The 25154-nt window shown below is 41.9% G+C and overlaps 1 protein-coding gene across 3 annotated transcripts in view; it reads right to left on the bottom strand.

Annotated features, from left to right (window-relative positions):
- Positions 1 to 20724, bottom strand: part of NDRG3 (NDRG family member 3) — a 63148-nt gene extending 42424 nt beyond the window's left edge. For 2 of the 3 annotated variants that reach the window (XM_061631721.1, XM_061631722.1), the window contains exon 1: positions 20612 to 20723. The gene's annotated coding sequence lies outside the window, so the exon portion shown is untranslated. Of the gene's footprint in view, positions 1 to 20611 lie in introns of all 3 variants that reach the window. The other variant, XM_061631723.1, reaches the window with a different exon arrangement.
- Between the last annotated feature and the right edge of the window lie 4430 nt (positions 20725 to 25154).

Genomic DNA, 25154 nt, shown 5'->3' with positions numbered 1-25154 from the left:
AATGAAGCTCAGCTCAGGAGAAGCAGCTGAGGTGCTAAGCAGGTGTCTGTAGGCAGTGATGGGCTGGATATGGGCCAACAAACTGAAGCTGAAAAGACTGATGTGTTAGGTGTTCCAAGTTCCAATCTCAAGTTCAGGAGGTGGAAAGATGGCCTGTCCTGGATGGGGTTGCACTCTCATGGAAGGAGCAGGTCCGTAGGTTGGGTGTACTCCTCGATCCAGCATTGTCACTGGAGGCTCAGGTGGTCTCAGTGGCTAAGAGTGCCTATTTCCAGCTATGGCTGGCTCACAAGCTACAGTCCCTTTTGGACAGAGATAACAACAATACTCTGTGCTCTGGTAACTTCCAGATTGGATTATTGCAATGTGCTCTATGTGGGGCTGCCCTTGAAGATGACTTGGAAACTTCAAGTGGTCCAAATGTGGCAGCCAGTTTACTGGCTGGTTTTCCTTGTAAATCTCAAGTAACCCCTGTTCTAAAACAGTTATGTTGGTTGCCAGTTTGTTTCTGGGCCCAATTCAAGGTGCTCAAGTTAGTGTTTAAAGCCTTAAATGACTTAGGCCCCAAATACCTCAGAGACTGTCTCCTTCCCTACAAACCCTCTTGTGTGTCAAGATGAGCAGAGGGGGCCTTCTTGGTAGTTCCAGCACCCTCAGAAGCGCAGAGGATGGTGGCCCAGAGAGGGCTTTCTCTGCGGTAGCTCCTAAGCATCTGGCACCTTCACTATATAGTTTTTGGCGAAAGCTGAAGATGTACCTCTTTACCCTGTCCTTCAGTTCCTGAGAGGTGTTTTCGGAACCCACCCTATTCGTATGATTGAAATGTGTTTTAACTCTTTTTAATATTGTATTTTAGATTTTGTAACTCGCCCTGAGAGCTATTGGTGAAGTGCAGGCAGCAAGAACAACAACAATGCACTGACAAGTAGGTAGTCCAAGTTACTGCAAGCTTGATGCCCTGCTAAAAAAGTAGCAGTTTCTTTTACTGTATAAACCCTTCAAGCATCAATTAAACTGGCAATTCTCAAATGAGCTGCTCTGTCATTCCTCACCTTTTATTCAATAGTGTTTGAGTGCCAGTTGCCTTTTTGATAGCCCAGTAGAGAAGCTAACATTAAGTTTCATATTAGGCAGATTCATATACACAGCTTCTATGCTTTGTACAGGATTACCGCTGGAGCCTATAAGCATTGTCAATTCTCCCAGAAGGAATTAACAAAACCCTTCCCACTTCCTAAGTGCATATGCCAGTACTGGTAATTAGATTCATGTCTCTAACACACTCTTTTTCAGAGCTGATATTACTACAGGTCTAACACCTGGAATAATTCAATAAAGCTAGTTATTCATGTGGTGCTGGAAAAGCAGCGTCCAGAGGGATTCAAACCTTGTTCTCTACAATTGGTAAATATAGTCTGCTGATGTTTCCAAGGCAACTGTGCATGCTCTCCCTGGATATGCAAGGCAAAACTGGTATAAGGCTGGCTAAGAAGCTCTCTTGCACAAACGTTGTTGTACCTTATTTTGGGATTGGTATTTAGCTTCTTAAATCTCCAATGCTCAAGCACACAAACCTAATATACTAGATGGGGGGGGAGTTATGTCACTATAGTGGCAGAGTGACTGAATTCACAACTCTACTCCAGTGCAACTTAAAACTGCTCCATAAAACAGCAAGTCCTGCCAACACATCAAAAGGTATATAGCAGCATAATGTCTAGAACAACATCTGCCTGAAGCAAAAATGGTGCCCTGAGGCAGCAAACACAACAAGGAGACAAAAGGAGGCTCTGCTGCCATCTCCAGGTCACAACTGGAATTGCCTTTGCCGCTGATCAGGATGGACCAAGGAGAGCTGAAATAATGACAAGCACGTCAGCTCTGTTAAACCTATTTAAGCAGGCAGTGGAGGACTTAAAACAAGGGTGACAAACTTGGAAATAACTATAGAACATAAATTTGGACTTTGAAATACCCACAGAGAAATGCTTCCAAAGTTCCATAGAACAAATCGATATCAGAAAGGCAAACTGAATTGTGCTAGAAACTACTCTCGATTCTGCATCTGCGTTTTTGCAGATTTCAAGCAGCAAGATATGTCAGTCAAGACTTTCATAGCAGGAAGGCTTACTTTTACATTTAATCTGGAGGTATGTCTCAGGAGATACCTGGATAGAGCATGCACCTCCCTAAATCTGCTCTGGAGGACTGAAGGGAAACCCAGAACAAATTTAGGGGGCACATGGGGAGGGGGGGAGGGGACATTCCACTGTACAAACAAAAATACTTGCATTAATGGTACTACTTAGTTAGATACAGTACCTCCCTAAATCTAGATGGAACAAGTGTAAAGGAAAAAGAACTAAACAGACATCAGAAGCCCTAAGCAGCAGCAAAACACCCCAGCCCTAATTCAGACCCAGAAATACAAGTGGATTAACTGTGAACAGTTAATATTTTGCAGCCAATGCATCTTGTCATACATCTGAAGAACTATACCTACTAAATCGTCACATTTGTCTCAAACCAACTTTGTATCATGCTTGAAAAACACACTGAATGATTTTGCATACTGTACAAAGAGGAAAACACCTTTGATTGGGACGACATTATTATTATTATTTTACAAAACATCTCAGGGAAGTTAAATACAAAGATATGTAAAGAAACAACAATACAAATCATACATAATACTGAAAGTGCTCATCCATCCAACAAGTCAGAGGTTTAGGAACAGTGCTTTAAAAAACAAAAAACAGTCATCCAGAAGAGACAAACAATGACTGCATCATACAAATAATCAGGAATACTACATGGAATGCTTAACCACCAAGACTGTTTTACCTGCTATAGAAAAGCTCTTAGTTACACCAACAGCTTGTAAACACCTGCAGCCCCCACAAGGGAACAGAGCACAGGGTGGAAAATTCCATTTGTCAAGATAGATTTGTAGCCAAACTAAGGCCTGGTTCACATGTAACACTATGCCAAACCATGGCTAAGCATGAACACACAAGTGTGTGAGTAGTTGCAGCAAAAATCAGCCACGTCATCCTACCCCAGTTCTACTGCAACCATACAACCTGGAGCTAAACCATGGTTTGAAGTAGTGTTACATCCAAACTTGGGTTCATGGTTTATCCTGCTTCAGATCATGTAGTCTGTCTGTGAGGGACACAAATCACAACACTAAGCCAAACCATGGCTTAGTTCTGGGCAGTGTGGCAGCAGCAGGACTGGGGGAAGAGCAAAGTGGCCATGATTTTTGCTGTGGCACTTAGAATGCTTAGTCATGGTTTGGGTTAGCGTTATGTGCAAACTGGCCTGAAGTATTATAGTAGTGGTCTTCAAACTGCCCAAATGTGGAACTCACCTTGAACTGCAAAACATTAACAGCACAAGGTATTGCAGTTAATCTTCAAATTTATAGGAGAGAGAGAAGTGTATGCATAATCCACTCAACAAAATATATGGTGTACTTTTTTTACTATTACTACCAAATCAAAATCCAGTGGGTTTTTTTAAAAAAATCTCACTCAACCATTTTAATGTCGTATTTGGCCCTTACCTTAAAGGTTTTATTTCAACAAAGGCAGACAGTAGAAAGGAGTATCTGCAAATCAATTTTAACCATTTCTTGTTTGGCTGAAGGAAAAATGCCAGGGAGCCACTCAGAAAAGGTTCAGAAAACAAAGCAGTAACAACAGAAAAGAATAGCCATTCAGGATGTCTACAGCATGCAAATTGCCACCATACACTTCCAGAAGGGGCAGGTGACTGTGTACAAATACATGAGTATGTTTTCAAAGTTCATGCACGTGTAACCCTTTAAGGATTATCTGGAAATCGACTTCCGGGAAGGGTGACTTAGCCTGTGCCTGCTTTTGAGACGGGCTCCTGCCTCAAAAGAAGCTTATTCAGATATATCAGTCAGATTTTTTTTTTTTTTGACTGATTAAACTTCTCCCGGGTAGGGAGAAACGAAGAGATTAACCTCAAAGCCTATTTTTGTTGGGACGACCAGATCTCATTAATTTATGGGACGAGGTCCAGCCGACGAAGGTGGGACGGATTTTCAACAACAAGCTCTATCTGATAAAGCGAACGTTCATCTTATCTTCTAAGAGAGAACGCACTAACAGGCAAGCACCCTTCTTTCTATATTTTTCTTTTACTTGACTTAAATTGTTGCTGTTTAAAAGAGATTTGCCAGATTGATCGGTTTTTGACATCTCACTGGGGAGCCATAACTTCTCTCTGCTACTCACTAATTAATAGCTTATCTCTGTTTTTGTTGCAAAAAGCTGTCCTGGATTTGCATTCTAAAGATATACACAGAAGAGGGATTTCTATTCCAGATTTTTATTTTGAAGAATATTATATTGTCTGAGACTACTCTCTTTTTGGTCTATTTTATTTTGACGAATCTGTTTCCTGACGACCGCCATTAATTGTTTCGATCCTGGGAACTGCATTTTGTTTACTTAAGCATGGAGAGATAAGGCTGTCTGCTCTGTTTATACTGTGATGTCACCAAGTTTGGAGTATTAACCCAATTGTTGCTGAAATAAGAAGTGGTTTTCCTATATTTTTCTTTTAAAATGGCAATTAAGAAAGTGGCTGAGAAGCTGGAAATAACTATGTTTCAGAAAATAATGGATGAGATTGAGATAACGAAACAAAACCTGCGACAGGGTTGTAAGGAGCTGAAAATTGAATTGAGTAAAATGAAGCAGGAGATTAAAGATATAGGGGTCCCTGTGAGAGAGGTGACCCTGGAAGGGGTCCCTGTGAGAGAGGAGACCCCGGAGATTGGAACAAACGTGGAACAGGAAAAAGATTTGGAGTCTATGGACTTTAGAAACAAAATCTATTGTTTGGAGACACAGGAGATTAAAGACATAGGGGTCCTTGTGAGAGAGGAGACCCTGGAGACTGGAACAGGGGTCCCTGTGAGAGAGGAGACCCTGGAGACTGGAATAGGGGTCCCTGTGAGAGAGGAGATCCCGGAGATTGGAACAAACGTGGAACAGGAACAAGATTTGGAGTCTATGGACTTTAGAAATAAAATCTATTGTTTGGAACTCAATGTTATCTCTGAAGAAATTAATGAAGATTCTAGAGATAAAGTTATCAATGGCATGGATAATCTTCTGGACTGGAATGATGTGATGGAGCCCAATATAGAGAAAATCTATGGAATTAACTGCAGCCATGTGACAATGGAAAAACTTTCAAGAGATGACCCAGTGTATTTTGAAAAAAAGAACAGAGATATGATTTTACAGCAGTATTTCAGCAACCTATTCAGAATGGATGGCAAGAAAATATTTGGGATAGAGGTAATTCCCATCAGACTCTTACTATATGACTATGGCTTTGACAGCAAGATTATTATGGAATACTGATAATGGAAGATTGGATACTGAAATTACTGGACTTAACAAGACTACTGAAGATGGAAGATGGAAAATGGAACTAATAGGGATAATAGAACAATGGCTACTGAAATTACTGAACCTAACAGATTCTGATGTGATGGATTAATTGAAATGTTTATTTTGACTATGGTTATGACAATAAGATTATCATAATTAGTAATGAGATGGATTAATCGATATGCTTATCTGGAAAAAAAATTGATAGATATATTTCTTAAAGAATTGAAACCTCTCTTTGACTTTTTGTGGAAAGAATAAAGTAATGTTTATGAGATTTGATGATTAAGTAAGATAACTACTGGAGGAAAGTGATTTTATAATATGACTTAAGAGACAGGATTGTTATATATTATAGACTTATAACTGATTTGATCTTTGACAAATGGGAAGTCAATATTTTACTCTTTATTTTTTATTTTTTTTTTCTTTTTGTTTAACTATTTTTGATTTTGTTTTTTGTCTTTGAATGTTTTATGATTTTGTCTTGTATGTTTTATGAAAATCTGAATAAAAATTATTGAAAAAAAAAAAAAAGGATTATCTGGAAATCCTAGGTGCCCCTCCACGCCAGGAGTCTCAGGCATCCCTCACAAATAAGGTATTTTTAAGTGATCTTGTTTAGAAGAACAAGTTACCTCATCACTACCATGCCATTCCAGTCCATTGCATGCTGTAACTAACCACCATAGGAATATAAGAGCACTGCTGAATCAGACTAAAGGAATTCAGAATTCTGTTCCTGCAGTGGCCAAGTAAATACTTATGGGAAGTTCACTAACAGGATGCGAGAACCTTCTGTCTTGCCACCACTCTGTCACACACCACCCAATCAATACAACACACAAATTTTACTATACAGTCACAGACCCAATAAAACCACCCGATCAGATCTGTTGTACTCTTATTGTTGCTTCCCTTTCTTCCTTGGCTCTTGCTAAATGAAATAAAGTTATCAGTTATCAGCCAGGTTCACGACTGCTGAGTACAAGGCCCTTTCTTGCTTTAAGTGCTGTGGTTAGGCTCTTGGTGAATAGCTAAGCTTATGAAAAAGGACAGATTGCTACTCCCTTGAATAAATTCTGTGTCTCCATAAGGAGCAGTTGGGATGCAAATGCACCAGGCTGTAATGCAAGATATGCATACTAATACAAAGAAAGATATGCATACTAAATGTAGGCAATTCTTCCTGCGACTCACAGAGGCAGCACTTGAACATTAACAAAAATACAAGCAACACAAGATAGCAATGAAAGTACTGTGGCAACCTACCACAGATCAGCTCTTTGTTCCCACTTGAATACCTCTGTACTTTATGGGTACAAGAAACCACGCCATGGCAAGTGACGAAAGAATTATTTTAAAGCTGAACGGCAAAAGTTGAAATTCACTAATAGGCAAAAAAACTTGCGGTTTAAGAATGTACCTATAGCCAACAAATATTTCTATCAAACTTTAAAAAGCAGGGAAATTGGGCAGCTATAGTGAATGCACCAGGGGAGAAGGAGACCTGACCTCCTTTCTGAGATATTGGACTGCCCTATAAGTTTGTCAAAATGCAAACACCATTTGGGTTGGTCTTTCACAGTCCAATCCACTTGCTGTGTAGCTTGGAAGAATTTGGTAACATGTGCCTCTGAGCACATGGTGAGTGGTGGCAACACCTGCCATCTCCAAAGATGGAGAATTACATTTTTGTATGTTTGTTCATGTTCTTACTTTGCTTCATTCCTGTGTTACTATTGTTTCTACAGATAATCTTTTATTTCTCTCATTATTCATCCTAGAAACCTGTGTCAAACTTATTTTTATTAATTTCAAAGCCTTTTTATTGGTCAGTGTCATATGATGGTGAAGACTTTTGTGTTTCAAATTGGAGGTTATGTTCTATTTCTATTTTGGGTGTATTAACAGTTGAATCTGAAACTGCAGTTTGATGTAAAATCAGATTGATTACAATATGTTGCTACTTAAGCAATGACTAACTGTTGGAAAAAACAAACTTAGCCTGCCCAAGATGCATGTTTTCAGCCTGCTATGTTTAAACCACTTCATTTAAGGCAAGGTGGGCACGGTCAATTAAAAACATAGAGCAAACCTAGAATTTTGCTAGAATATATTTCACCTCCCACTGTTTTATCTTGTGCAAATTTGGATACTCCTGAGGTCCACTGGAGACTATTCTGTAGAAGTCAGTGCCATTATTCCACAATTATGTTTGGAGTTTTTTAGTGTAAATTTTGCAAAGTGTTGCTGTACTTCACATATTCACAGAAATAGAAACAAAAGAAAATAATTTCCTATAGGAAACTTCACTAAAATTGCAAAGTAAATCAGACATTTTTAAAGTGACTGTCTGAACTATGTCAACAGTCTTAATAATGTTGCTTCCTCCCTGCTAAAGCAAGATCAGCACAGCACATCTTCTTTCTATTATTTGGGCTGGTTGCAGGTGTTGCTACCACTCATTATTTGTTCAGAGGCACATGATACCAAATTCTTCCAAGCTACACAGAAAGTGGATTGGCCTGTGAAGGACCAACCCAAATTGTGTTTGCATTTTGACAAATTTGTAGGGCAGTCCAATATCTCAGAGAGGAGCTCAGGTCTCCTGCTTCCCTGGCGCATTCACTATAGCTGCCCAGTTTCCCTGCTTTTTAAAGTTTGAAAGAAATACCTGTGGGCTATAGGTACATTCTTACACCGCAAGGTTTTTTGCCTATTAGTGAATTTTTCTGCTTTTTAATCTGGGAGGTAAGAAATAGGATCCTGTGCAAGCTCGCTGAGAATGGATTGATCATTTGCATGCTTATGGAGTTCCGTGGGATTTTCTCCCCTGCAATCATGCTTAGGATAGGTGAAACTGACCACAGGAGATGGGGAAGGAAGGAGGAGGAAGGGGAGGAAGGGTGGAGGGGAGGACAGCTTTGATCATTTGCATGTTTATTGAGTTCAGTGGGATTTACACCCATGCAAGCATGCTTAGGATAGGTAAAACTGACTGGGGGGGGAGGGAGGGATGGCTGGAGTGGACAGGGAAGGCGGAAGAAGGGAGAAGGAGGGGAAAGCCAGGTCTGATCATTTGCATGCTTATTGAGTTCAATGGGATTTACTCCTATGTAATCATGGTTAGGATAGGTAAAACTGACAATGGGGGAGGAGCAGGGGGAGGGAAGAGGAGGGGGAGGAGCAGGGGGAGGGAAGAGGAGGGGGAAGGAGAAAGGGAGGGGAGAGGGGAGTGGAAGGAGGGGGAGGGGGAAGGAGGGGATTGGAGAGGGAGGAACAAAGGAAAGGGCAGGGGAGGGCAGGTTTGATCATTTGCATGCTTATTGAGTTCAGTGGTATTTACTCCTGTGCAATCATGCTTAAGGTAAGTAAAACTGACCATGGGGAGGGGGAGGGGGAAGGAGGGGATTGGAGGGGGAGGCAAGGGGCAAGAGGGAGGGGATAGGAGGGAGGAGAAGGGAGGGTGGGTTTGATCAATTGCATACTTTGAGTTCAGTGGGGTTTATTTCTGTACAATCATGTATGAAAATGGAAATGGACTGTCTTCAAGTCGATCCCCACTTATGGCGACCCTATGAATAGGGTTTTCATGGTAAATGGTATTCAGAGGTGGTTTTACCATTGCCTTCCTCTGGAGCCGAGAGGCAGTGACTGGCTCAAGGTCACCCCATGAGCTTCATGGCTGTGTGGGGATTCGAACCCTGGTCTCCCAGGGTTCTCCAACAGTGACCTGGGAGGAGGGACAGGGAAGGTAGCAGGAGGGGGAGGGAAGGAGAAGCCCCTTTCCTTTCCAAAAGGAAAACATTGTGAACAGTATCATTGCTTTTCAGCATTTCCCTCACCTTTTTCTTCTACAGCAGGCACATGTATTCTCCCACCCAAATTAAAACCAAAGCTGTCCCTGGCCACATCCACACCAGACCCTTATTACAGTTTGGACAGTCATGGCTTCTCTCAAAGAATCCTGGGAAGTGTAGTTAGTGAAAGGTGCTGAGAGGCCCTGTTCCCCTCACAGAGCTTCAATCAGAGCAGCTGACTGTTAAACCACTCTGGCCACTGGAGCTCTGTCAGGGGAATAGGGGCTTCCTGTCACCACCCTTCACAAACTACACTTCCCAGGATTCTCTGAGGGAACCCATGACTGGCTCATGTGAAATCAAAGTCTGGTGTGGGTGTGGCCCCGATTAGGGAAGCCAAGCAGCTGTGAGTCGCTTTTAGAACACTGACAGTTGGTTCTTACTGAGCATGCCCAAAATTATCATTCAATTCAATGCAAAAATTATTAAATTAAAAATCAGCCAGGCATTTTTTAAACCTTTAAACTGCAGAAGGTGAAGGTCAAAGTATGAACAAGATTACAGGTACTCTGTGAACATGGCTGATTTTTAATGAATTTCAACAGACTGTGAGAACTCTGACAGAAAAAGAGGTCTAGGTTTTTCTCTCTTAGACTTTGAATTCTCAATTCTTTCTGACTGTTTTGTGTATTGCCATGACAATTGAGAGGATTATTAAGCAAGCAAGGACTAAGTTTTGTAAGGTTTTCTTTTGAAATGAGCTTATGGGAAGCATCAGCATGGCATGGGGGTGTTTTTAATTTAACATTGCGGAATGTGAATAATCCATGCTGGCTATAGTATACAGCCACTATTGTGGCTGTATTATATATATTCCCTATACAGGAAATGTGGTAGGACAGTGAAAAAATGTGACCAGGCAGTCAACAACGGGATATAAGGTATCTAGAATGGCCCATAAAATTGAAATGTTCAGCTACTCAGATGAACATACTGGAAGTTTATTAGATGCACCTGAATTTTTTTCAAACCAGAAACAGCTATTATCATGCAACAGATGGGACCAAAATAAATTTAGTTCTTTAAAAGAAAAAGTCATGAAGTTAGGTATGCATGCAGGTGCATTAGGAGATTTAAGAAACCAAAAAATCCCTTGAGATTTAAGAATGATGAAGGATGAAGGAGCCTGGAATGTTTCCTTATAATGAAAAGTTAAAGGATGGTATGCCATATTAAATAAACGCTCACTGGATCTCATGGTCCTTTTATTTGAAACATTTAAAAAAGATGTTAATAGGTCCAACGCTGAATTAAATCACTTGAAGAAAAAACATTTTAAAAGTCTAGAATGGACAACTACTGGAGGTAGAACTATACTGCCTATGCTAAAGATGACAGATTTCAATGATTTATTAAAGGAAGCTTGTTTATCCACTAGATCACTGTAGGTAGCAATTCAAGGAAAATATTTAGGGACATACTATAAACTATCAGTAAGTATAATAATAATGAAGAGGAAATTTAAAATTAAGTCAGGGTGTCAGCAAGTATTGTAGTAACAGGTGACTTCTATAACCTTCAAATGGATTGGATGTGTAAAGTCAGGTTATAATAAAGGAAGAATGCATAAACCATAACTAATCTTCTCCGCTTTGAATATTGTATTTCAATAGGTCGATGAACAACGAGGAAAAAGAAATGAGATTTGCATATTAACATAAGATATATTTATTGTGGCTTACAGATGGCCAGCAATCTTTAATTAGCTGGTTTGGGATTTTAACAATATTAAAGGACAGGTTCAACCTTTGGAAAAATGAATAAATAGTCTTGAAATTAGGAACTAGCTGTTTATCAGAGTTGTACAATCCTTGTGTGCATGTAGGTAAGAGGCTTAGATATAGTTCCCTCTCCACACAGAAAACTGATGACCCCCTTGCACTGCTATAAGTATTTTCCTTCTGAGAACATACAAAAGCTTATATAGTCAGTTCAAATAAAACATTAATGTAATTAAAAAAAACATCTTAAACCAAAAAATTAAAACATGGACTGGAAAAAGGTGTCCATCCCATCCAACATTTGAATTTGTGACTATTTTCTATGCCCACATCCTTCACCAGAGATTCTAAAATACTAAGCACCTAGCACCCAAAAATTCATTTCTTCCAATGCATAGCATGCATTGAACACTCTTTAGGGTATTCAAAGCACTTCACACGCATTACCTTCCTGCAGTCCTTAAAAGTGTAAGGTAATTCAGTATTACCCCCTTAATGCATATAGGGGGCTTAAGGAATACCATGCCTAAAAGCAGGTTTTAGCAAAAGCAAGGTTCAAGACAGGGACTTCCCGATTCATAGCTTATGCAGATTGATAAAAATTGCACAATGTATTGCTTTGCATAATTTATTCTGCTTTTTATTTTGCATGCATTATTCCAGTTTTGTTAACCAATACTACCGATGTCCTGCCCATCAACCACTCACAATTCCTCTAGCACTTGAAATTTCAGCAGGAATTGCAAACTTGCAGACATATCTTGGCCACCATATGGGCTAGAAACTTGCTTTTTACATGAAGCTGAGTTCTGTTGCCACGACCACATTCTGCACTCAGGCAGAATCAATGTACGCACACACACACACCCCTCTGCACTTACACTTTCATTTTGTAAGTAAAGTAGGGAAAGGATCATGATTTTCACTTCAACCCAAAACTCCATTATTTATTTATTAAATTTATATCCCGCCCTTCCTCCCAGAAAGAGCCCAAGGCTGCAAACAAAAGCACTAAAATATCTTAAAAACAGACTTTAAAATATATTAAAACAAAACATCTTTAAAAACATCTTAAAAAGCAATTCCAACAGAGATGCAGACTGGGACAAGGTCTCTACTTAAAAAGGCTTGTTGAAAGAGGAAGGTCTTCAGCAGGTGCTGAAAAGATAAGAGATGGTACCTGTTTAATATTTAAGGGGAGGGAATTCCGAAGGGTAGGTGCCACAACACTAAAGGTCTGCTTTCGATGTTGTGCAGACCAGGCCTCCTGATAAGATGGTATCTGCAGGAGGCTCTCACCTGCAGAGCACAGTGATTGACTGGGTATATAGGGGTAAAACGATCTTTCAGGTATCCTGGTTCCAAGCTGCATAGGGCTTTCTACACCAAAACCAGAACCTTGAACTTGGCCCGGTAGCTAATCAGCAGACAGTGCAATTCTTTCAGCAGCTGGATAACATGTTGGCAACCCTGCCCCAGTGAGCAGTCACGCCATCTTATTTTGCACCAGCTGCAGTTTCCAGATCTCATGGGCCGTCCCACATAGAGCACATGACAGTAATCCAGCCTGGAGGTTACCAGTGCATGGACCACAGTAGTCATCCTAGTCCAGGCTATCCCTGTCCAGAAACAGCCACAACAGTCTTCAAAGCTGAAGCTGGTAAAAAGGTACTCCTAGCCACTGAGGCCACCTGGGCCTCTAGCAACAAAGATGGATCCAGAAGCACCCCCAAACTATCAAACTGGTTTTTCAGAAGCAGACAAACTGACCAATTATTTGAACTCAGGAACCACCAACCCACAGCACCTCCATCTTCCTAGAATTCAGACTCAGTTTATTGGCCCTCATCCAGACCACCACCCGAGTCCAGGCAGCAGTCCAGGGCTTGCACGGCCTCTTGCAATTAAGATGTTACAGAGAAATCAGAGCTGGGTATCATCAATGTACTGCTGAGACCTCATCCCAAATCTCCTGATGACTGCTCCCAAGGGCTTCATATAGATGTTAAACAGCATCAGGGACAAGATGGTACCCTGCAGCACCTCACAGCACAACTGCCAGGGGGGCAAAAGACAATCACCCAATGCTATTGTCTGAAAATGACCCTGGAGGCAGGATTGGAAGCACTGTAAAACAGTGCCACCGATATCCATCTCACCAAGTCGGCTCAGAAGGATACCATGGTCAATAGTATCAAAAGCCGCCAAGAGATCAAGTAAGAATAACAGGGTCGCATTCCCCCTGTCCTTCTCCAGAAAAGGTCATCCATCAGGATGACCAAGACTGATTCAGTCCCATAACCAGGACTGAACCCAGATTGGAATCGGTCAAGATAATCTGTTTCATTCAAAAGTATGTGCAATTGCTACACCACAAGCCTCTTGATTACCTTCCCTAAAAAGGGAGTATTTGCAACCGGGCGGTAGTTGTCACATACCAATGAGTTCAGCATGGGCTTTTTCAGGAGCAGTCAGATCACTGCTTCTTTCAGGGCCACTGCCTCCCACAAAGACACATTAACCACATCCTGCATCCACTCAGTCATACCCCCTCAGCAAGCTTTAATAAGCATTATATATTCTTAGCAAACACATTCTTGTATCTTGCCACATTTACCTGTATAGGTATCTGAAATGTTAGCAGAGTATAACTATTTTTTTCCTCTCAGCAACACTTCACCAAGAAAGACAAAAGCTGAACAAGAAGTGGATCACAAATTATAAAAGCTATTTCATTACTTTTTCCAGACCCTGTGTTGTATCCAACACTGCCATTCCACTTACACAACAGACCTTCACTTGAACAAAATAATTTCCTCCTCCTCTCTTGTGTATCCTCCCCATGCTCGCTCAAAACCTGCTCCAGAGAGTCAGGGGATCATCCAGAGCATGTCTGAAAGGCATGTAGGGCGAAGAAAGAAAGGGGAAATTATGTTGCACAACTGGAATTCTTTTGTGCAGTATGGATACAGCTCCCAGCTAGTCTGGTATTCAGACTTTAAGAGAGTGGTTTAGTAAGGTCTGGCACATACAGTTAAAATTAGAAAAAAACAAAGGTTTGATCTAGAGGGATGGCCGTAGCTCAGTGGCAGAGCATTAGCTATGCATGCAGAAGGTCCCAGGCTCAGTCTACAGCATCTCCAAGTAGGATTGGACTTCCCTTCCCCCCCCATCTGAAAACCAGCATGGCCAGGTTGGGGAAGGGTTGTTTAAGATAACCAAGGGTGCAAATGCAAATTCAGCATTATGATGAGAGTTTGGAAGCCATGGCGTATACATCATGAGAATTCAAAGGAGTGGCAACGTCAAAACAGTTTAACCTCCACTATCAGACTTCAGCAGTCTTGGGGTATTCTCAGCATTCATCACAGAACACCAGGGTCATGTTCTAGTATAACTTCTTATTTTATGCTTTTAAACTGTGCTTCATACCATGGCAACAGGTTTTATTTTCTTTCACATTTTTTAAAAAATGGTTTTTCTATTCAAATATATAACTTTTATAAAAAGCTCATAAGTCTCATGAAGAACTATGTGTTTGTTTGCTATACTGTTTTCGTAAATTTGTTTAAACATGGGTTATAGTTCACTAAGTTTTTTCTACTAGCAAGATACATCAGCCACCTAAATAACCATTCATAATGTGCTGAATATTCCTTTTTTATCAAATTCAGGAGATTTTTATTAGATAAAGAATCCACAAGGACACAGCATACCAGAACTAACTCTAGGAATCAGATTACCAGAGAGAGAAACATGTTAAGCAGGAATGGTAGGTTGCTTCAGCTCTTTTATGAAGAAATAGGGGCTGCCTGTCCTCTTCCCTGTCTGAAAGTAAGGTGAGAACAGAAGTTTAAGCACTTTATAAGCTGATAGAAAGCACCAGCTTATAAAAGTACTTACTAGGTGCCTCATGTAAAAGCTGACAGAGAAGGGTAAGGTTATTTTCTTTAAAAGCACATAATATACTTCAGAGAATGTCTCACTCCTTTAGCATGTTTGTTTTCTAACACAGCACACTGAACGGGCCATTGTCACATCTGGAGTGAATGGCGGGAGATTGAGCCAGAAGAGAAAGGAGAAGTGTCCATCTCACTTATACCCTAAGAACAACAGGATCCCCAAATGCTTTATTCGCAAGAAGAAAGCAACTCATGGGAGTTAGCAGCTCTGAGAACTACCATGATGCATTTGTCAGTTCAAGAGCAAATTACTTCATTTATGTAGGGGTGAAAAATAATCAAGTGAGTATGGCATTCTCCTTTGGTTATATGCCTTTATTGTGTTTATTTCTCTAAACACTTTCAATTAATAGATCTCTTTAGTAGCGAGTATCATTCCTTGTCTCAAAGTCACCTAAAGGTTAACATGCCATGCCTAAAATACTTGTTGATTACTGGAAGGTAAAATAAGACACTTGCCAGTTAGTCCACAAAAATGAGCAAGTTTACTAGTTACTAGTTATTCCAGCAAGAAAGGCAATCGAATACATGTAAAGAGCAGATTCTGTTTTGCTGATGTTGATCTGTGTGTTTTATAGTGTTTGTATTGTTTATTGATTTTAAATTGTGTAAACAGGGGGGATTCTTGGGGACCAAATATGTGTTATTAAATGTTGTGAATAAAAAAAAGAATGCTTTGGCTATCAGCAGATAAGCATATCATAAAGGAGATGCACAAACATCTATATAGGTCTACAAAGCAGTTCCACTGAATTAAACAGGACTTACTTTCAGGTAAGTAAGTACAGGATTGAAGGTCAAATCTACTTATATTGCAGGTTGCTGGTGCATGAGGAAATATGGTTGACTAATGATTAGGAGATTAGCATGAAATCCACTAAATGTTGTCAAGCTTATTCCTCAAAGTAGAAATTAAAATCATGAGAAAGGGGAAGAACACAAGTATGAAGAAGGGAGACTTCTGAGGAGGAGAAAAGTAAACCACTAATATGCATTTACTGAAATCAAGGTATCAGGCAATTGACCTGCAGAAAAATTCTTCATGAAATTATCCTGCTTACAATGAAGAAAAAGTACCTTTGCCAATTTATTTATATTGAATCAACTCTGCAGCAAAGCTCCTAAACATCAGCCTCCTATTTCAGAGAAGCAAGAGCTATACATCTATAAAGATCTCTGAGCCTGTTTTAAAGAGTTAAGTATAAAGAGATTATGGAACAGGGCTTCAGGTACTCATTGCAATAGTAATTATTATATTTTCTCACTTCAGCATAGTGGAGAAGATAGCATTAATTTCTACAGAACCCAGCTCAGTCAACTTTTTTTTTTTAATTTCCCACCAAAATTATGTTTGAACTGTAGCCAGGTTACAATAGTCATTGCTGTTCAGAACTCTGGCACACTTCCTTGCAATAAATGCACTGGCTAAAATTTGATCTACTAGGGAAGATACAAAGTAATAGAGGGCACAGCAGTATGCATTAGAAGAACCTACTAAGAGAATTGGTGCTGCTGTCCAAAACGAGCACTCTGTGTCCTCCTTTAACTACTGTAGTACCAACAAGGGTTTGTATGATGCCCAAAAACAGAACCTTAGATCAGCCTTTCCAAGGCTGGTGCTCTCAATTTTTTTCCCTCAGAGTAACTCCCATAAGCCCCAACCCACATGGCCTGAAATGATGGGAGTATGTGGTCCCAAACCTCTTGAGGGCACCAAGTTGGGGAAGACTGGCTTAGATAATCAGCAGCCTTAGAGGTTTTTCTCCAGCTCATTTCACTGAAACATTTTTTAAGACTTGTATACTCACATTGCAGTGCTATACATACTTAGCTAGGAGTGAGTTCCAGAAAGTTCCACTGAACTCTTTAGGATGTACAGTGCCTTGCAAAAGTAATGAGACCCCTGACCAATGCTCTCATATTACTGAATTACGATGGTACATTCTAATTTCATTCTGTGTGATATTTAATTTTGAAACACTGAAACTCAAAATCAATTATTATAAGGTGACATTGGTTTTATGTTAGGGAAAAGTGTGTAAGAAACAAAAAACTGAAACATGTTGCTTGCATAAGTATTCAACCCCTGTTCTGTGGAAGCTTCCAGTTTACACAGATGAAAGAAGTTGCCCTATCAAGGACACAGTTACCTTACCACTGCCCTCCACCTGTGAACCATTAAAGTTGCTGTCACACTGTCACAATAAAAACCCCACTGTTGAAGGATCATTGCTCAGGCTGTGGATCTGAAGGAAAATGAAGACCAAAGAGCATTCTACAGAAGTGAGAGAATACAAATGCACAGATGAGGAAAAGGGTACAAAATAATATCCAAGTGTTTGGATATCCTAGTGAGCACAGTGGGATCAATAATCAGGAAGTGGAAGCTGCATCACACCACCCAGGCATTGCCAAGAAAAGGCCGTCCCACAAAACTCAGCGCTCGAACAAGGAGACTTGTGAGAAGCCACAGAGAGGCCAACAATCACTTGGAAGGAGCTATAGAGTTCAGTGGCTGGGAGTGGAGTAATGGTGCACCAGTCAACCATATCAAGAGCTCTGCATAACACTGGCCTGTATGGGAGGGTGACAAGCTGTTATTCAAAACGAACCATCTGAAAGCAGGTCTGGAGTTTGCCAGAAAGCATGAGAGTGCTCCAGCCGCAATGTGGGAAAAGGTTTGTGGTCAGATGAGACCAAGACAGAGCTTTTTGGCCAAAAGTCAAAGCGCTATGTGTGGCACAAACCTAACAATGCCCATACTTCAAGACACACCATGCCTACAGTGGAGTATGGTGGTGCTGCAGTATCAGGATGTGGGGATGCTTCTCATCAGCAGGGACTGGGCATCTTGTTAAAATCAAAGGAAGAATGGATGGAGCAAACTACAGGGAAATACTGCAAGAGAACCTGCTTCAGTCAACTAAAAAACTGAAGCTTGGGAGGAAATTCACTTTTCAGCAGGACAATGACCCCAAGCACAAGGCCAAAGCAACACTGGAGTGGCTCAAGAACAAAAAGGTGAATGTCCTACAGTGGCCCAGTCAAAGTTCTGCTCTCAATCCCATTGAGAACCTGTGGCGCTCTTTGAAAATTGCGGTCCACAAATGACGTCCAACCAACCTGAACGACCTGGAGCAACTCTGCCAAGAAGAATGGGCCAAAATCCCTCTGACACTGTGTGCAAAGCTGGTACATACCTACCCCAAAAGATTTAAAGCTGTTATTGCAGTGAAAGGTGATTCTAACCAAATATTAATGTGTAGGGGCTGATTACTTATGCAAGCAGCGTGTTTCAGTTTATGTTTCCCAACATAAAACCTTTCCCAACATAAAACCAATGTTCCCTTACAATAACTGATTTTGAGTTTCAATGTTTCAAAATAAAATATCATACAGAAGGAAATTAGAATGTACCATTTGTAATTCAGTAATATGAGAGCATTGGTCAGGGTCTGATTACTTTTGCAAGGCACTGTATTCTTGAGTAGACATGCACAGGATTGTGCTGTTATTTGCACTTTAGAAGCTCAGTGTCCCTATATCCAAACATTAATTTCTCTCAGACTAGAAACAAGGATCCACTTGTTTATACAATGCCAGATATACATGTTGCATTTGATAGCTTTTATGCCAGCAGATGGAAACCAGGCTGTTTCTCATCTCTATACCAGATTATCTTGTAGATCCCAACTAGTATACTAACATTTCAGAAGTCAAGTGTACCATCATAAGCTTTGCCCAACCATTTATGCCACTAGACTTAAAAGAAAATAAGCAGCATCATGACCCACAGTAGAATTCTCACAAACATCCAAATCATTTTTGCAAACAAGTTTTGCAAGCTACATATAGCTGAGAGAGATTAAGCAAGTTAAATTAAGTTTACTGCCTGATCTAAAACATTGTTTTCATAGAATTGTGTTTCATTTATTTCTGTGGGGTTTGCTTCCATGTATGTATGGAATGCCCCTTGGCATGCCCCTAAACATGGTGGTATGTAACATCAAGTTCTATCTCCTATGATCTAAAGGAAGCTCCAATGGCCTTTGGGACCTGAGAATTGTATCCTAAGTACCTGTACAGACCAGTTACTTACAATACTTAACAATGTTAATTATTAATTAATTAATGTTAAGTTAACAATGGTTTAGTTATGACATCAGCTTGCAATACTGTTAATTAGCACAATATCAATCAATCAATACAAATTGCAAATTGTGGTTTTTTAAATTTAGCTTTAATGCAGTGCTGCTCCCTAAACAGAAACAGGAATCCCTTAAATCAAGCAATGTACATGTAATTTGCACTGTACATGACATGTTCATGAATCAACTTCAAAAATATTGTGCTATTTAATCTGTTGACAATAGGACAGTCACTTCAATTATGGAGGAAGGTAGAGGGCCTTTCAAGAAATACACTAGTGTCCCCACCAGACTCCTGTCCCATTTTAACCATATAATAAACCCCCTACAACCTTAAAAATGTAACAAGTAAATAAAAGCAGCAATTAAAGAGGCCAGCTAAGGAGACAAAATGCTGCCCCCCTCAGCTACCTCCTGTAATGAACGCGTGGGAAAGATTGCTAGCTAACTATTTTGCTACAAGATTTTAGCTAGAAACCAGCTTCTAGTCACAATAGGTTACAAGAATAATTTCTGAAACACACAAAACAGTCCAGATTAGCTACAGGAGGTGCAAGAGCAGCTACATCCAAATGGAAAATCACTTAAAATTGCCTCCCAAGCCGAGAAGCCGAGTTTAGCTGTTCATTAACTCTCGAGGAACTGCCTGCAAACGGTACAAACGCTTCTGTTTATGAATAACCTTACCCGCATTCCCCTCCTTCTCTGAAGAAAAACATGAACAGCGCACACACGCTAGAGAAAATGGAGGAAAGAGTGGAAGCGGGGAGCGTAAAACGCAAAGCTTTGCTACAACCGCTTATCCTAGCGAGACGGGTAGCCCGATCCGAAAGACATGGAAGTTCAATAGGACGTAGGATCTACGCCTCCACACAGCCTCCCTTTATTTACAAGGGCTGAGTTTAAGACAGCACCCTTGACCCTCCCAATTCTCTCTATGTAACTCTTACACTGAGAGCCTACGAGGCTGTTGTTTCCTCTTAATTAACTGGTCAGATAGGACCAATCCGCTAGATGTCCTTTCTCCTCTCTCTGCATTGGGATCCCCCCCCCCCCGTCAGGCAGTAGGCTGGGCTCCACAGTCGAGCAGCCACTAGGCAAACCAGCATCACACGCAAGGACAGAGAGATGCAACATCCCAACACAACAGCGCAGCAACCCAGAGACAGGGAGACTCAGCGCGAAAGCGCATCCAACGTCAAGAGGATGGAAAGGAAGTGTGGGGGTGGTGGGGACAAAGCCGAGACCTTCCCAGGGATCAAGACGGAGAGGCGAAGGAAGAAGGAAACAGGGCAACGGGATGTTTCCAATAACCGCGCCATAGGGACAAAGCGCTCCGCCCAGCCCTCCTTATCCAAGGAGTTCCACCACCCCAGCATTGAAGCACGAGCAAAGCAGCCGCACCAAGGATGCGGGAAGAAAACAAACCCCGCCTGCCCCAGAGCGAATCACACAACGCAACCTCCGAGAATAACCTACCTTCCCCTGACAGGCAAACACTGCACAGGAGAACCGCGACGGCGGCTGCTGCTTCCTCTAGCAGCAGCTATAACAGCGTGTGTCGAGAAACGACTACGCAAGCGCACTGCGCGGTGGTGTGAGTTTTCCAGCTCTCGCGCAAGCGCAGAGTTCTGTCAATGTTTAGGATTACAAAAAAAATGCTTGCTTGGGTTAAAGAGATACTAGGTGAGGTAACAGGGCTAGTGGGGAGCGGGGTGGTGGCAATCAGAGGGGAAATTCAGCCTTGCAGGATTTACTATTGTGTTTTACTAGAAACCCGAAATCCACCAGCTGGAGCGAAGTGTGAAAAACATGCATTTAAAGAACATGTTGTCTATTAGAAGCGAGCTCAAATCGGTTCCTGGTTACCATAAACTTTCTTCGCTTCACCAGTTTAACAGAGGATTTTGGGAGGGGGGGCATTGTGTTGTTACTATTGTTAAGCAATTAGGAGTCACAAATCCCTGCTGATCTATTGGCAAATCATCCAAAGATCTAGACCCCTGGGAAGATGGGAGCGAGTTTGCTGGGTGGGGTGTGCTACTATAAAAGGTGTCGCAGTGCTTTTTGCAATGCAGTTGAATTAATGGGGCAGCTTATGGGGGTGGAAGACGGCGCTGAAGTTGGTTCCTAGTTCCCAGTTCCTTTGCTTGAAAGTTCACAACACTAAAAAAGAAGAAAAGTTTGACAGCTACAGCAACTTCAAGGCAAAGATAACATGTCTCTGAACCTCAAAATATATGTTGGGGTACCCTGTATGATATATCACTGTGATTGGGGAATGCTCCCCATCAAGAATAACAATACATTTATTCAATCAAAATCATCAGGCTTCTGAAATGGTCATAAATGCATAATGATATCATAAAATCATAAAAAATAAGTAACTGAGGGTGCCCACCCCACAATCTGCTCTGGGCCAGGACAATTCATACACCCCAGGAAAGGGGAAGGTGTCTTCTACAAGATGCCACTCTTTGCGTCTGGCCCAGACCTTCTGCTGAGCACAGGGCATGGATAAGGGCATCTACACAAAACCAAATGGACAAAAATATGTAGAAAAAAATAAGTAACTGGGGGTGCCCACCGCACAATCTGCTCTGGGCCAGGAAAAATCATACACCCCAGGAAAGGGGAGGGTGTCCTCTATAACATGCCAGTGTGTCGTGCCTGGCCCAGAGCTTCTGCCGGGCACAGGACACCTATAAGTGCATCTGCACACAATCAAAATGGACAAAAAGAGGCAGAAAAAATAAGTAACAGGGTGCCCATCCCACAGTCTGCTCTGGGCCATGAAAAATCATACACCCCAGGAAAGGGGAGGGTGTCCTCTATGAGATGCCACTGTTTCCCACCTGGCCCAGGGCATCTGCTGGGCACAGGGCACAGATAAGGACATCTACCCACAACCAAAATGGACAAAAAGAGGCAGAATAAAATAAGTAACTGGGGGTGCCCACCCCACAATCTGCTCTGGGCCAGGACAAATCATACATCTCAGGAAAGGGGAGGATGTCCTCTACAAGATGCCAGTGCGTCCCGCATGGCCTAGAGCTTCTGCTGGGCACAGGGCACAGATGAGAGCATCTACGCAACACCAAAATACACAAAAACATGCAGAAAAAAATAAGTAACTGGGGGTGCCCACCACAACATCTCCTCTGGGCCAGAACAAATCATACACCCTAGGAAAGGAAAGGGTGTTCTCTATGAAATATGTGCCCTGCACCCAACAGAACCTCTGAGCCAGGTGGGAAGCAGTGGCATCTTGTAGAAGACATCCTCACCTTTCCTGGGGTGTATGATTTGTCTTGGGCCAGAGCACATTTGGGGGTGTGGACCTTCAGTTACTTCTGTTGTCTACACATTTTTGCCTATTTGGGTTGATCATAGATGTCCTTATCCATGCCCTGTGCCCAGGAGAAACTCTGGGCCACATGGGAAGCACTGGCATCTTGTAGAAGACACCGTCCCTTTCCTGGGGTGTATGATTTGTCCTGGCCCAGAGTAGATTATGGGGCAGGCACCCCCAGTTACTTATTTCTTTATGTATGTTTTTGTCTATTTTGGTTGAGCATAGATGCACTTATTGATACCCTGCACCTAGCAGAAGCTCTGCGCCAGGTGGGAAGCACAGGCATCTCAGAGGACACCCTCCCCTTTCCTGGGGTGTATTATTTGTCCTAGCCCAGAACAGATTGTGGGGTGGGCACCCTCATTTTTTTCTGCATGTATTTTTCTATTTTGGTTGTGTGTTGATGTTCTCATCCATGCCCTGCGCTCAGCAGAAGCTCTGGACCAGGCGGGACACACTGGCATCTCATAGAAGACACCATCCCCTTTCCTGGGGTGTATGATTTGCCCTGGCCCAGAGCAAATTATGGGGTGGGCACCCCCAGTTACTTATTTTTTCTGCATCTTTTTGTCCATTTTGGTTATGTGTAGATGCCCTCATCTGTGCCCTGCACCCAGCAAGATCTCTGGGCCAGGAGGGATGCACTGGCGCCTCATAGAAAACACCCTCCCCTTTCCTGCGGTGTATGGTTTGTCCTGGCCCAAAGCAGAATGTGGGGTGGGCACTGTGACGATCCCACCTTTGGCTCCACCTGTCAAGTTCCCACCTGCTTGTGGCTACCACCTTTCACTAGGCACCACCTCAGGACACCACCTGTCAGGATTGTCATTTTTATTTTTTCTCACTCTGCTCTAGCACAGATCTCACAAGATCCCACTGCTAGGCAGCACCACAGTCACTCCCTGTAAACAATACTGCTAGAGACTTTGCCTCAGTCTCTCTATAGCTTGTTACTTTGTGTCTGGGTGCCCTTGCTGTCCACAACCCCCTTGTATCTTTGCCTATAAAGCATACAATCCTGGGTTGCTCTGGATACTTGACATTGTTACAATATCTCTCTTCACCGCTGCCACCATTAGATACAGTTTCCCTTCAGCCTTGGTAATTACCCTGCCCTCCCTTCTGGTCTGTGTATTCCCAGCCAAGAATCAGGCTTTTGGTAAACCAATAAAAGTATTTATTTGATAACACCAGGAAATAACAAGATTACTTTAGGAATGTTTAACAAGGGTATGGTTTCATATAGTGTCACTCTTTATGTTTCTGGTCATATATATACTGTCTAAATATCAGCCAAATATAATCCAACCCTCCCTCAGAACTCTGCCAACCAACCCATCCAAATAACTCTCCACTAACAACTCTCCAACAACTCTCACCAACCGACCACCTCTCAACTGTCATCCTCCCATTTATACCTTCAGCCATTCAAACACTCAGCCAATCATCATCCAGCGTTCTCCAGCCTTCCAACCCATGCTCTCCCCCCTCTCATTCAATTTACTTACCATATATCCTTTAATAAACCCGCACTTACCATATTTACAGGTTTTAACATATAAGGACATCACAGGCAACCCTAGTTACTTATTTTTCACTGTGTGTTTTTGTCCATTTTGGTTGTGCGTAGATGCCCTCATCCATGCCCTGTGCACAGCAGATGTCTGGGCCAGGCAGGACACACTGGCATCTCATAGAAAACACCATCTCCTTTCCTGGGGTGTATGATTTGTCCTGGCCCAGAACAGACTGTTGAGTGGGCACCTCCAGTTACTTCTTTTGTGTGTGCATCTTTTTGTCCATTTCGGTTGTGCATAGATACCCTCATCTGAGCCCTGCACACAGCAGATGCTCTGGGCCAGGCAGAAAACAGTGGCATCTCATAGAGGACACCCTCCTCTTTCCTGGGGTGTATGATTTGTCCTGGCCGGAGCAGATTTTGGGGTGGGCACTGTGATGTCCTTATATATTAAAAACTGTAAATATGGTAAGTGCGGGTTTATATAGGGATATATGGTAAGTGAATTTAGTAAGAGGGAGGAGTACATGGGCTAGAATGTGGGAGAATGTTGGATGATTATTGGCTGAGAGTTTGAATGGCTGAAGGTATAAATGAGAGGATGATAGTTGAGTTGGGGAGGTTGGTTGGGGGAAGTTGAGAGGAGAGTGATTGGAAAGGAGTTGAAGTGGGAGGCAGTTGGGATTGAGTTGACAGAGTTCTGAGGGAGGTTTGAATTATATTTGGCTGATATTTGGACAGAATATATATAACTGGAAACATAAGAGTGGCACTATATGAAACCATACACTTGTTAAACATTCCTAAAGTAATCTTATTATTTCCTAGTGTTATCAAATAAATACTTTTACAGGTTTACCAAAAGCCTGATCCTTCGCTGGGGATATACAGACCAGAAGGGAGGGCAGGGTAATTACCAAGGCTGAAGGGAAACTGTATCTGATGGTGGCAGCGGTGAAGGAAGAAAGTGTAACATCGTCCAGTATCCAGAGCAACCCAGGATTGTATGCTTTATAGACAAAGATACAAGGGGGTTTGTGGACAGCAAGGGCACCCAGACACAAAGTAACAAGCCATAGGGAGACTAAAGCAAAGTCTCTAGCAGTATTGTTTACAGAGAGTGACTGGTGGTGCTGCCTAGCAGTCGG

The sequence above is a fragment of the Rhineura floridana genome, chromosome 6, assembly GCF_030035675.1.
Source record: "Rhineura floridana isolate rRhiFlo1 chromosome 6, rRhiFlo1.hap2, whole genome shotgun sequence".
Classification (NCBI taxonomy): domain Eukaryota; kingdom Metazoa; phylum Chordata; class Lepidosauria; order Squamata; family Rhineuridae; genus Rhineura; species Rhineura floridana.
Note: the sequence above shows the minus strand (reverse complement) of the source record. Positions and strands in the feature narration are given on the sequence as shown.